Source organism: Taudactylus pleione, unplaced genomic scaffold (assembly GCF_031769625.1).
Source record: "Taudactylus pleione unplaced genomic scaffold, aTauple2 ptg000231l, whole genome shotgun sequence".
Taxonomy (NCBI): domain Eukaryota; kingdom Metazoa; phylum Chordata; class Amphibia; order Anura; family Myobatrachidae; genus Taudactylus; species Taudactylus pleione.
Genome location: NW_028284633.1, coordinates 1,523,965 through 1,536,609, shown reverse-complemented (window position 1 = coordinate 1,536,609; position 12,645 = coordinate 1,523,965). Strand labels below are relative to the sequence as shown.

General features: G+C 49.8%; 1 protein-coding gene across 1 annotated transcript in view; it reads left to right on the top strand.

Annotated features, from left to right (window-relative positions):
* The window catches only part of LOC148516909 (trypsin-like), a 90,042-nt gene that overhangs the window by 71,759 nt on the left and 5,638 nt on the right, over positions 1-12,645 (top strand). The gene's annotated exons all lie outside the window — the stretch shown is intronic.

Below are 12,645 nucleotides of genomic sequence, written 5' to 3'. Positions count from 1 at the left end.
CCCCATTCTGTATGTCCTGCATTGTGCTGTCCCCTATCTGTATGTCCTGCATCGTGCTGTCTCCCTTTCTGTATGTCCTGCATTGTGCTGTCCCCATTCTGTATGTCCTGCATTGTACTGTCCCCATTCTGTATGTCCAGCATCGTGCTGTCTCCCATTCTGTTTGTCCTGCATTGTGCTGTCCCCCATTCTGTATGTCCTGCATTGTACTGTCCCCATTCTGTATGTCCTACATTGTGCTGTCCCCTATCTGTATGTCCTGCATTGTGCTGTCTCCCATTCTGTATGTCCTGCATTGTACTGTCTCCCATTCTGTATGTCCTGCATTGTGCTGTCCCCCATTCTGTATGTCCTGTATTGTGCTGTCCCCTATCTGTAAGTCCTGCATTGTGCTGTCTCCCTTTCTGTATGTCCTGCATTGTGCTGTCCCCTATCTGTATGTCCTGCATTGAGCTGTCCCCCATTCTGTATGTCCTGCATTGTGCTGTCCCCTATCTATATGTCCTGCATTGTACTGTCTCCCATTCTGTATGTCCTGCATTGTGCTGTCCCCCATTCTGTATGTCCTGCATTGTGCTGTCCCCCATTCTGTATGTCCTGCGTTGTGCTGTCTCCCATTCTGTATGTCCTCCGTTGTGCTGTCTCCCATTCTGTATGTCCTGCATTGTGATGTCCCCCATTCTCTATGTCCTGCATTGTGCTGTCCCCATTCTGTATGTCCTGCATTGTACTGTCTACATTCTGTATGTCCTGCATTGTGCTGTCCCCCATTCTGTATGTCCTGCATTGTGCTGTCCCCCATTCTGTATGTCCTGCATTGTGCTGTACCCCATTCTGTATGTCCTGCACTGTGCTGTCTTCCATTCTGTACGTCTTGCACTGTGCTGTCCTCCATTCTCTATATCCTGCATTGTGCTGTCCCCATTCTGTATGTCCTGCATTCTGTATGTCCTGCATTGTGCTGTCCCCATTCTGTATGTCCTGCATTGTGCTGTCCCCCATCTGTATGTCCTGCATTGTGCTGTCCCCCATTCTGTATGTCCTGCATTGTGCTGTCCCCTATCTGTATGTCCTGCATTGTGATGTCCCCATTCTGTATGTCCTGCATTGTGCTGTCACCCATTCTGTATGTCCTGCATTGTGCTGTGCCCCATTCTGTATGTCCTGCATTGTGCTGTCCTCCATTCTGTATATACTGCATTGAGCTGTCTCCCATACTGTATGTCCTGCTTTGTACTGTTTCCCATTCTGTATGACCTGCATTGTGCTGTCCCCCATTCTGTATGTCCTGCATTGTGCTGTCCCCCATTCTCTATGTCCTGCATTGTGCTGTCTCCCATTCTGTATGTCCTGCATTGTGCTGTCCCCATTCTGTATGTCCTTCATTGTGCTGTCCCCTATCTGTATGTCCTGCATTGTGCTGTCCCCCATTCTGTATGTCTTGCACTGTGCTGTCTTCCATTCTGTACGTCTTGCACTGTGCTGTCCTCCATTCTCTATATCCTGCATTGTGCTGTCCCCATTCTGTATGTCCTGCATTCTGTATGTCCTGCATTGTGCTGTCCCCATTCTGTATGTCCTGCATTGTGCTGTCCCCCATCTGTATGTCCTGCATTGTGCTGTCCCCCATTCTGTATGTCCTGCATTGTGCTGTCCCCTATCTGTATGTCCTGCATTGTGATGTCCCCATTCTGTATGTCCTGCATTGTGCTGTCACCCATTCTGTATGTCCTGCATTGTGCTGTCCCCCATTCTGTATGTCCTGCATTGTGCTGTCCTCCATTCTGTATATCCTGCATTGAGCTGTCTCCCATACTGTATGTCCTGCTTTGTACTGTTTCCCATTCTGTATGTCCTGCATTGTGCTGTCCCCCATTCTGTATGTCCTGCATTGTGCTGTCCCCCATTCTCTATGTCCTGCATTGTGCTGTCTCCCATTCTGTATGTCCTGCATTGTGCTGTCCCCATTCTGTATGTCCTTCATTGTGCTGTCCCCTATCTGTATGTCCTGCATTGTGCTGTCCCCCATTCTGTATGTCTTGCATTGTGCTGTTTCCCATTCTGTATGTCCTGCATTGTGCTGTCCCCCATTCTGTATGTCCTGCATTGTGCTGTCCCCCATTCTGTATGTCCTGCATTGTGCTGACTCCCATTCTGTATGTCCTGCATTGTGCTGTCCCCCACTCTGTATGTCCTGCATTGTGCTGTCCACCATTCTGTATGTCCTGCATTGTGCTGTCTCCCATTCTGTATGTCCTGCATTGTGCTGTCCCCATTCTGTATGTCCTTCATTGTGCTGTCCCCTATCTGTATGTCCTGCATTGTGCTGTCCCCCATTCTCTATGTCCTGCATTGTGCTGCCCCCCACTCTATATGTCCTGCATTGTGCTGTCCCCCACTCTGTATGTCCTGCATTGTGCTGTCCCCCATTCTGTATGTCCTGCATTGTGCTGTCCCCTATCTGTATGTCCTGCATTGTGCTGTCCCCCATTCTGTATGTCTTGCATTGTGCTGTTTCCCATTCTGTATGTCCTGCATTGTGCTGTCCCCCATTCTGTATGTCCTGCATTGTGCTGTCCCCCATTCTGTATGTCCTGCATTGTGCTGACTCCCATTCTGTATGTCCTGCATTGTGCTGTCCCCCACTCTGTATGTCCTGCATTGTGCTGTCCACCATTCTGTATGTCCTGCATTGTGCTGTCCCCAATTCTGTATGTTCTCCATTGTGCTGTCTCCCATTCTGTATGTCCTGCATTGTGCTGTCCCACATTCTGTATGTACTGCATTGTGCTGTCCCCCATTCTGTATGTCCTGCATTGTGCTGTCCCCCATTCTGTATGTCCTGCATTGTGCTGTCCCCCATTCTGTATGTCCTGCATTGTGCTGTCCCCCATTCTGTATGTCCTGCATTGTGCTGACCCCTATCTGTATGTCCTGCATTGTACAGTCCCCCATTCTGTATGTCCTGCATTGTGCTGTCCCCCATTCTGTATGTCCTTCGTTGTGCTGTCTCCCATTCTGTATGTCCTGCATTTTGCTGTCTCCCATTCTGTATGTCCTGCGTTGTGATGTCCCCCATTCTCTATGTCCTGCGTTGTGCTGTCCCCATTCTGTATGTCCTGCATTGTGCGGGTCCCCATTCTGTATGTCCTGCATTGTGCTGTCCCCCATTCTGTATGTCCTGTATTGTGCTGTCCCCCATTCTGTATGTCCTGCATTGTCCTGTCCCCCATTCTGGATGTCCTGCACTGTGCTGTCTTCCATTCTGTATGTTTTGCACTGTGCTATCCTCCATTCTCTATATCCTGCATTGTGCTGTCCCCATTCTGTATGTCCTGCATTCTGTATGTCCTGCATTGTGCTGTCCCCATTCTGTATGTCCTGCATTGTGCTGTCCCCCATCTGTATGTCCTGCATTGTGCTGTCCCCCATTCTGTATGTCCTGCATTGTGCTGTCCCCTATCTGTATGTCCTGCATTGTGCTGTCCCCTATCTGTATGTCCTGCATTGTGCTGTCCCCCATTCTGTATGTCCTACATTGTGCTGTCCCCCATTCTGTATGTCCTGCATTGTGCTGTCCTCCATTCTGTATATCCTGCATTGAGCTGTCTCCCATACTGTATGTCCTGCTATGTGCTGTCCTCCATTCTGTATGTCCTGCATTGAGCTGTCTCCCATACTGTATGTCCTGCTATGTACTGTCTCCCATTCTGTATGTCCTGCATTGTGCTGTCCCCCATTCTGTGAGTCCTGCATTGTGCTGTCCCCCATTCTCTGTGTCCTGCATTGTGCTGTCTCCCATTCTGTATATCCTGCATTGTGCTGTCCCCATTCTGTATGTCCTGCATTGTGCTGTCCCCTATCTGTATGTCCTGCATTGTGCTGTCCCCCATTCTCTATGTCCTGCATTGTGCTGACCCCCATTCTATATGTCCTGCATTGTGCTGTCCCCCATTCTGTATGTCCTGCATTGTGCTGTCCCCCATTCTGTATGTCCTGCATTGTGCTGTCTTCCATTCTGTATGTCCTGCATTGTGCTGTCCCCCATTCTGTATGTCCTGCATTGTGCTGTCTCCCATTCTGTATGTCCTGCATTGTGCTGTCCCCCATTCTGTATGTCCTGCATTGTACTGTCCCCTATCTGTATGTCCTGCATTGTGCTGTCCCCTATCTATATGTTCTGCATTGTACTGTCCCCCATTCTCTATGTCCTGCAGTGTGCTGTCCCCCATTCTGTATGTCCTATATATTGTGCTGTGCCCCATTCTGTATGTCCTGCATTGTGCTGTCCCCCATTCTATATGTCCTGCATTGTGCTGTCCCCCATTCTGTATGTCCTGCATTGTGCTGTCTCCCATTCTGTATGTCCTGCATTGTGCTGTCCCCCATTCTGTATGTCCTGCATTGTGCTGTCCCCCATTCTGTATGTCCTGCATTGTGCTGTCCCCCATTCTGTATGTCCTGCATTGTGCTGTCCCCTATCTGTATGTCCTGCATTGTGCTGTCGCTCCTTCTGTTTGTCCTGAATTGTGCTGTCCCCCATTCTGTTTGTCATGCATTGTGCTGTCCCCCATTCTGTACGTCCTGCATTGTGCTGTCCCCCATTCTGTACGTCATGCATTCTGCTGTCCCCCATTCTGTACGTCCTGCATTGTGCTGTCCCCCATTCTGTATGTCCTGCATCGTGCTGTCCCCTATCTGTATGTACTGCATTGTGCTGTCCCCCATTCTCTATGTCCTTCATTGTGCTGCCCCCCATTCTATTTGTCCTGCATTGTGCTGTCCCCCATTCTGTATGTCCTGCATTGTGCTGTCCCCTATCTGTGTGTCCTGCATTGTACTGTCTCCCATTCTGTATGTCCTGCATTGTGCTGTCCCCTATCTGTATGTCCTGCATAGTGCTGTCCCCTCTCTCTATGTCCTGCATTGTGCTGTCCCCCATTCTCTATGTCCTGCATTGTGCTGTCTCCCTTTCTGTATGTCCTGCATTGTGCTGTCTCCCATTCTGTATGTCCTGCCTTGTAATGTCCCCCATTCTGTATGTCCTGCATTGTGCTGTCCCCATTCTGTATGTCCTGCATTGTGCTGTCACTCATTCTGATTGTCCTGCATTCTGCTGTCCCCCATTCTGTATGTCCTGCATTGTGCTGTCCCCCATTCTGTATGTCCTGCATTGTGCTGTCCCCCATTCTGTATGTCCTGCATTGTGCTGACCCCCATTCTGTATGTCCTATATTGTGCTGTTCCCCATTCTCTATGTCCTGCATTGTGCTGTCCCCCATTCTGTACGTCCTGCATTGTGCTGTCCCCCATTCTGTATGTCCTGCATCGTGCTGTCCCCTATCTGTATGTACTGCATTGTGCTGTCCCCCATTCTCTATGTCCTTCATTGTGCTGCCCCCCATTCTATTTGTCCTGCATTGTGCTGTCCCCCATTCTGTATGTCCTGCATTGTGCTGTCCCCTATCTGTATGTCCTGCATTGTACTGTCTCCCATTCTGTATGTCCTGCATTGTGCTGTCCCCTATCTGTATGTCCTGCATAGTGCTGTCCCCTCTCTCTATGTCCTGCATTGTGCTGTCCCCCATTCTCTATGTCCTGCATTGTGCTGTCTCCCTTTCTGTATGTCCTGCATTGTGCTGTCTCCCATTCTGTATGTCCTGCCTTGTAATGTCCCCCATTCTGTATGTCCTGCATTGTGCTGTCCCCATTCTGTATGTCCTGCATTGTGCTGTCACTCATTCTGATTGTCCTGCATTCTGCTGTCCCCCATTCTGTATGTCCTGCATTGTGCTGTCCCCCATTCTGTATGTCCTGCATTGTGCTGTCCCCCATTCTGTATGTCCTGCATTGTGCTGTCCCCCATTCTGTATGTCCTGCATTGTGCTGTCCCCCATTCTGTATGTCCCATATTGTGCTGTGCCCCATTCTGTATGTCCTGCATTGTGCTGTCCCCCATTCTATATGTCCTGCATTGTGCTGTCCCCCATTCTGTATGTCCTGCATTGTGCTGTCTCCCATTCTGTATGTCCTGCATTGTGCTGTCCCCCATTCTGTAGGTCCTGCATTGTGCTGTCCCCCATTCTGTATGTCCTGCATTGTGCTGTCCCCCATTCTGTATTTCCTGCATTGTGTTGTCCCCTATCTGTATGTCCTGCATTGTGCTGTCGCTCATTCTGTTTGTCCTGAATTGTGCTGTCCCCCATTCTGTTTGTCAAGCATTGTGCTGTCCCCCATTCTGTACATCCTGCATTGTGCTGTCCCCCATTCTGTATGTCATGCATTCTGCTGTCCCCCATTCTGTACGTCCTGCATTGTGCTGTCCCCCATTCTGTATGTCCTGCATCGTGCTGTCCCCTATCTGTATGTCCTGCATTGCGCTGTCCCCCATTCTGTATGTCCTGCATTGCGCTGTCTCCCATTCTGTATGTCCTGCATTGCGCTGTCCCCATTCTGTATTTCCTGCATTGTGCTGTTCCCCATTCTCTATGTCCTGCATTGTGCTGTCCCCCATTCTCTATGTCCTGCATTGTGCTGTTACCCATTCTCTATGTCCTGCATTGTGCTGTCCCCCATTCTCTATGTCTATGTCCTGCATTGTGCTGTCCCCCATTCTCTATGTCCTGCTTTGTGCTGTCCCCCATTCTCTATGTCCTGCATTGTGCTGTCCCCCATTCTGTATGTCCTGCATTGTGCTGTCCCCCATCTGTATGTCCTGCATTGTGCTGTCCCCCATTCTGTATGTCCTGCATTGTGCTGTCTCCCATACTGTATGTCCTGCATTGTGCTGTCTCCCATTCTGTATGTCCTGCATTGTGCTGTCCCCTATCTGTATGTCCTGCATTGTGCTGTCCCCTATCTGTATGTCCTGCATAGTGCTGTCCCCTCTCTCTATGTCCTGCATTGTGCTGTCCCCCATTCTCTATGTCCTGCATTGTGCTGTCTCGCATTCTGTATGTCCTGCATTGTGCTGTCTCCCATTCTGTATGTCCTGCCTTGTAATGTCCCCCATTCTGTATGTCCTGCATTGTGCTGTCCCCATTCTGTATGTCCTGCATTGTGCTGTCACTCATTCTGATTGTCCTGCATTCTGCTGTCCCCCATTCTGTATGTCCTGCATTGTGCTGTCCCCCATTCTGTATGTCCTGCATTGTGCTGTCCCCCATTCTGTATGTCCTGCATTGTGCTGTCCCCCATTCTGTATGTCCTGCATTGTGCTGTCCCCCATTCTGTATGTCCTATATTGTGCTGTGCCCCATTCTGTATGTCCTGCATTGTGCTGTCCCCCATTCTATATGTCCTGCATTGTGCTGTCCCCCATTCTGTATGTCCTGCATTGTGCTGTCTCCCATTCTGTATGTCCTGCATTGTGCTGTCCCCCATTCTGTAGGTCCTGCATTGTGCTGTCCCCCATTCTGTATGTCCTGCATTGTGCTGTCCCCCATTCTGTATTTCCTGCATTGTGCTGTCCCCTATCTGTATGTCCTGCATTGTGCTGTCGCTAATTCTGTTTGTCCTGAATTGTGCTGTCCCCCATTCTGTTTGTCAAGCATTGTGCTGTCCCCCATTCTGTACGTCCTGCATTGTGCTGTCCCCCATTCTGTATGTCATGCACTCTGCTGTCCCCCATTCTGTACGTCCTGCATTGTGCTGTCCCCCATTCTGTATGTCCTGCATCGCGCTGTCCCCTATCTGTATGTCCTGCATTGCGCTGTCCCCCATTCTGTATGTCCTGCATTGCGCTGTCTCCCATTCTGTATGTCCTGCATTGCGCTGTCCCCATTCTGTATTTCCTGCATTGTGCTGTTCCCCATTCTCTATGTCCTGCATTGTGCTGTCCCCCATTCTCTATGTCCTGCATTGTGCTGCTACCCATTCTCTATGTCCTGCATTGTGCTGTCCCCCATTCTCTATGTCTATGTCCTGCATTGTGCTGTCCCCCATTCTCTATGTCCTGCTTTGTGCTGTCCCCCATTCTCTATGTCCTGCATTGTGCTGTCCCCCATTCTGTATGTCCTGCATTGTGCTGTCCCCCATCTGTATGTCCTGCATTGTGCTGTCCCCCATTCTGTATGTCCTGCATTGTGCTGTCTCCCATTCTGTATGTCCTGCATTGTGCTGTCCCCTATCTGTATGTCCTGCATTGTGCTGTCCCCTATCTGTATGTCCTGCATTGTGCTGTCCCCCATTCTGTATGTCCTACATTGTGCTGTCCCCCATTCTGTATGTCCTGCATTGTGCTGTCCTCCATTCTGTATATCCTGCATTGAGCTGTCTCCCATACTGTATGTCCTGCTATGTGCTGTCCTCCATTCTGTATGTCCTGCATTGAGCTGTCTCCCATACTGTATGTCCTGCTATGTACTGTCTCCCATTCTGTATGTCCTGCATTGTGCTGTCCCCCATTCTGTGAGTCCTGCATTGTGCTGTCCCCCATTCTCTGTGTCCTGCATTGTGCTGTCTCCCATTCTGTATATCCTGCATTGTGCTGTCCCCATTCTGTATGTCCTGCATTGTGCTGTCCCCTATCTGTATGTCCTGCATTGTGCTGTCCCCCATTCTCTATGTCCTGCATTGTGCTGACCCCCATTCTATATGTCCTGCATTGTGCTGTACCCCATTCTGTATGTCCTGCATTGTGCTGTCCCCCATTCTGTATGTCCTGCATTGTGCTGTCTTCCATTCTGTATGTCCTGCATTGTGCTGTCCCCCATTCTGTATGTCCTGCATTGTGCTGTCTCCCATTCTGTATGTCCTGCATTGTGCTGTCCCCCATTCTGTATGTCCTGCATTGTACTGTCCCCTATCTGTATGTCCTGCATTGTGCTGTCCCCCATCTATATGTTCTGCATTGTACTGTCCCCCATTCTCTATGTCCTGCAGTGTGCTGTCCCCCATTCTGTATGTCCTATATATTGTGCTGTGCCCCATTCTGTATGTCCTGCATTGTGCTGTCCCCCATTCTATATGTCCTGCATTGTGCTGTCCCCCATTCTGTATGTCCTGCATTGTGCTGTCTCCCATTCTGTATGTCCTGCATTGTGCTGTCCCCCATTCTGTATGTCCTGCATTGTGCTGTCCCCCATTCTGTATGTCCTGCATTGTGCTGTCCCCCATTCTGTATGTCCTGCATTGTGCTGTCCCCTATCTGTATGTCCTGCATTGTGCTGTCGCTCCTTCTGTTTGTCCTGAATTGTGCTGTCCCCCATTCTGTTTGTCATGCATTGTGCTGTCCCCCATTCTGTATGTCCTGCATTGTGCTGACCCCTATCTGTATGTCCTGCATTGTACAGTCCCCCATTCTGTATGTCCTGCATTGTGCTGTCCCCCATTCTGTATGTCCTTCGTTGTGCTGTCTCCCATTCTGTATGTCCTGCGTTTTGCTGTCTCCCATTCTGTATGTCCTGCGTTGTGATGTCCCCCATTCTCTATGTCCTGCGTTGTGCTGTCCCCATTCTGTATGTCCTGCATTGTGCGGGTCCCCATTCTGTATGTCCTGCATTGTGCTGTCCCCCATTCTGTATGTCCTGTATTGTGCTGTCCCCCATTCTGTATGTCCTGCATTGTCCTGTCCCCCATTCTGGATGTCCTGCACTGTGCTGTCTTCCATTCTGTATGTTTTGCACTGTGCTATCCTCCATTCTCTATATCCTGCATTGTGCTGTCCCCATTCTGTATGTCCTGCATTCTGTATGTCCTGCATTGTGCTGTCCCCATTCTGTATGTCCTGCATTGTGCTGTCCCCCATCTGTATGTCCTGCATTGTGCTGTCCCCCATTCTGTATGTCCTGCATTGTGCTGTCCCCTATCTGTATGTCCTGCATTGTGCTGTCCCCTATCTGTATGTCCTGCATTGTGCTGTCCCCCATTCTGTATGTCCTACATTGTGCTGTCACCCATTCTGTATGTCCTGCATTGTGCTGTCCTCCATTCTGTATATCCTGTATTGAGCTGTCTCCCATACTGTATGTCCTGCTATGTGCTGTCCTCCATTCTGTATGTCCTGCATTGAGCTGTCTCCCATACTGTATGTCCTGCTATGTACTGTCTCCCATTCTGTATGTCCTGCATTGTGCTGTCCCCCATTCTGTGAGTCCTGCATTGTGCTGTCCCCCATTCTCTGTGTCCTGCATTGTGCTGTCTCCCATTCTGTATATCCTGCATTGTGCTGTCCCCATTCTGTATGTCCTGCATTGTGCTGTCCCCTATCTGTATGTCCTGCATTGTGCTGTCCCCCATTCTCTATGTCCTGCATTGTGCTGACCCCCATTCTATATGTCCTGCATTGTGCTGTCCCCCATTCTGTATGTCCTGCATTGTGCTGTCCCCCATTCTGTATGTCCTGCATTGTGCTGTCTTCCATTCTGTATGTCCTGCATTGTGCTGTCCCCCATTCTGTATGTCCTGCATTGTGCTGTCTCCCATTCTGTATGTCCTGCATTGTGCTGTCCCCCATTCTGTATGTCCTGCATTGTACTGTCCCCTATCTGTATGTCCTGCATTGTGCTGTCCCCTATCTATATGTTCTGCATTGTACTGTCCCCCATTCTCTATGTCCTGCAGTGTGCTGTCCCCCATTCTGTATGTCCTATATATTGTGCTGTGCCCCATTCTGTATGTCCTGCATTGTGCTGTCCCCCATTCTATATGTCCTGCATTGTGCTGTCCCCCATTCTGTATGTCCTGCATTGTGCTGTCTCCCATTCTGTATGTCCTGCATTGTGCTGTCCCCCATTCTGTATGTCCTGCATTGTGCTGTCCCCCATTCTGTATGTCCTGCATTGTGCTGTCCCCCATTCTGTATGTCCTGCATTGTGCTGTCCCCTATCTGTATGTCCTGCATTGTGCTGTCGCTCCTTCTGTTTGTCCTGAATTGTGCTGTCCCCCATTCTGTTTGTCATGCATTGTGCTGTCCCCCATTCTGTACGTCCTGCATTGTGCTGTCCCCCATTCTGTACGTCATGCATTCTGCTGTCCCCCATTCTGTACGTCCTGCATTGTGCTGTCCCCCATTCTGTATGTCCTGCATCGTGCTGTCCCCTATCTGTATGTACTGCATTGTGCTGTCCCCCATTCTCTATGTCCTTCATTGTGCTGCCCCCCATTCTATTTGTCCTGCATTGTGCTGTCCCCCATTCTGTATGTCCTGCATTGTGCTGTCCCCTATCTGTATGTCCTGCATTGTACTGTCTCCCATTCTGTATGTCCTGCATTGTGCTGTCCCCTATCTGTATGTCCTGCATAGTGCTGTCCCCTCTCTCTATGTCCTGCATTGTGCTGTCCCCCATTCTCTATGTCCTGCATTGTGCTGTCTCCCTTTCTGTATGTCCTGCATTGTGCTGTCTCCCATTCTGTATGTCCTGCCTTGTAATGTCCCCCATTCTGTATGTCCTGCATTGTGCTGTCCCCATTCTGTATGTCCTGCATTGTGCTGTCACTCATTCTGATTGTCCTGCATTCTGCTGTCCCCCATTCTGTATGTCCTGCATTGTGCTGTCCCCCATTCTGTATGTCCTGCATTGTGCTGTCCCCCATTCTGTATGTCCTGCATTGTGCTGTCCCCCATTCTGTATGTCCTACATTGTGCTGTCCCCCATTCTGTATGTCCTATATTGTGCTGTGCCCCATTCTGTATGTCCTGCATTGTGCTGTCCCCCATTCTATATGTCCTGCATTGTGCTGTCCCCCATTCTGTATGTCCTGCATTGTGCTGTCTCCCATTCTGTATGTCCTGCATTGTGCTGTCCCCCATTCTGTAGGTCCTGCATTGTGCTGTCCCCCATTCTGTATGTCCTGCATTGTGCTGTCCCCCATTCTGTATTTCCTGCATTGTGCTGTCCCCTATCTGTATGTCCTGCATTGTGCTGTCGCTCATTCTGTTTGTCCTGAATTGTGCTGTCCCCCATTCTGTTTGTCAAGCATTGTGCTGTCCCCCATTCTGTACGTCCTGCATTGTGCTGTCCCCCATTCTGTATGTCATGCATTCTGCTGTCCCCCATTCTGTACGTCCTGCATTGTGCTGTCCCCCATTCTGTATGTCCTGCATCGTGCTGTCCCCTATCTGTATGTCCTGCATTGCGCTGTCCCCCATTCTGTATGTCCTGCATTGCGCTGTCTCCCATTCTGTATGTCCTGCATTGCGCTGTCCCCATTCTGTATTTCCTGCATTGTGCTGTTCCCCATTCTCTATGTCCTGCATTGTGCTGTCCCCCATTCTCTATGTCCTGCATTGTGCTGTTACCCATTCTCTATGTCCTGCATTGTGCTGTCCCCCATTCTCTATGTCTATGTCCTGCATTGTGCTGTCCCCCATTCTCTATGTCCTGCTTTGTGCTGTCCCCCATTCTCTATGTCCTGCATTGTGCTGTCCCCCATTCTGTATGTCCTGCATTGTGCTGTCCCCCATCTGTATGTCCTGCATTGTGCTGTCCCCCATTCTGTATGTCCTGCATTGTGCTGTCTCCCATACTGTATGTCCTGCATTGTGCTGTCTCCCATTCTGTATGTCCTGCATTGTGCTGTCCCCTATCTGTATGTCCTGCATTGTGCTGTCCCCTATCTGTATGTCCTGCATAGTGCTGTCCCCTCTCTCTATGTCCTGCATTGTGCTGTCCCCCATTCTCTATGTCCTGCATTGTGCTGTCT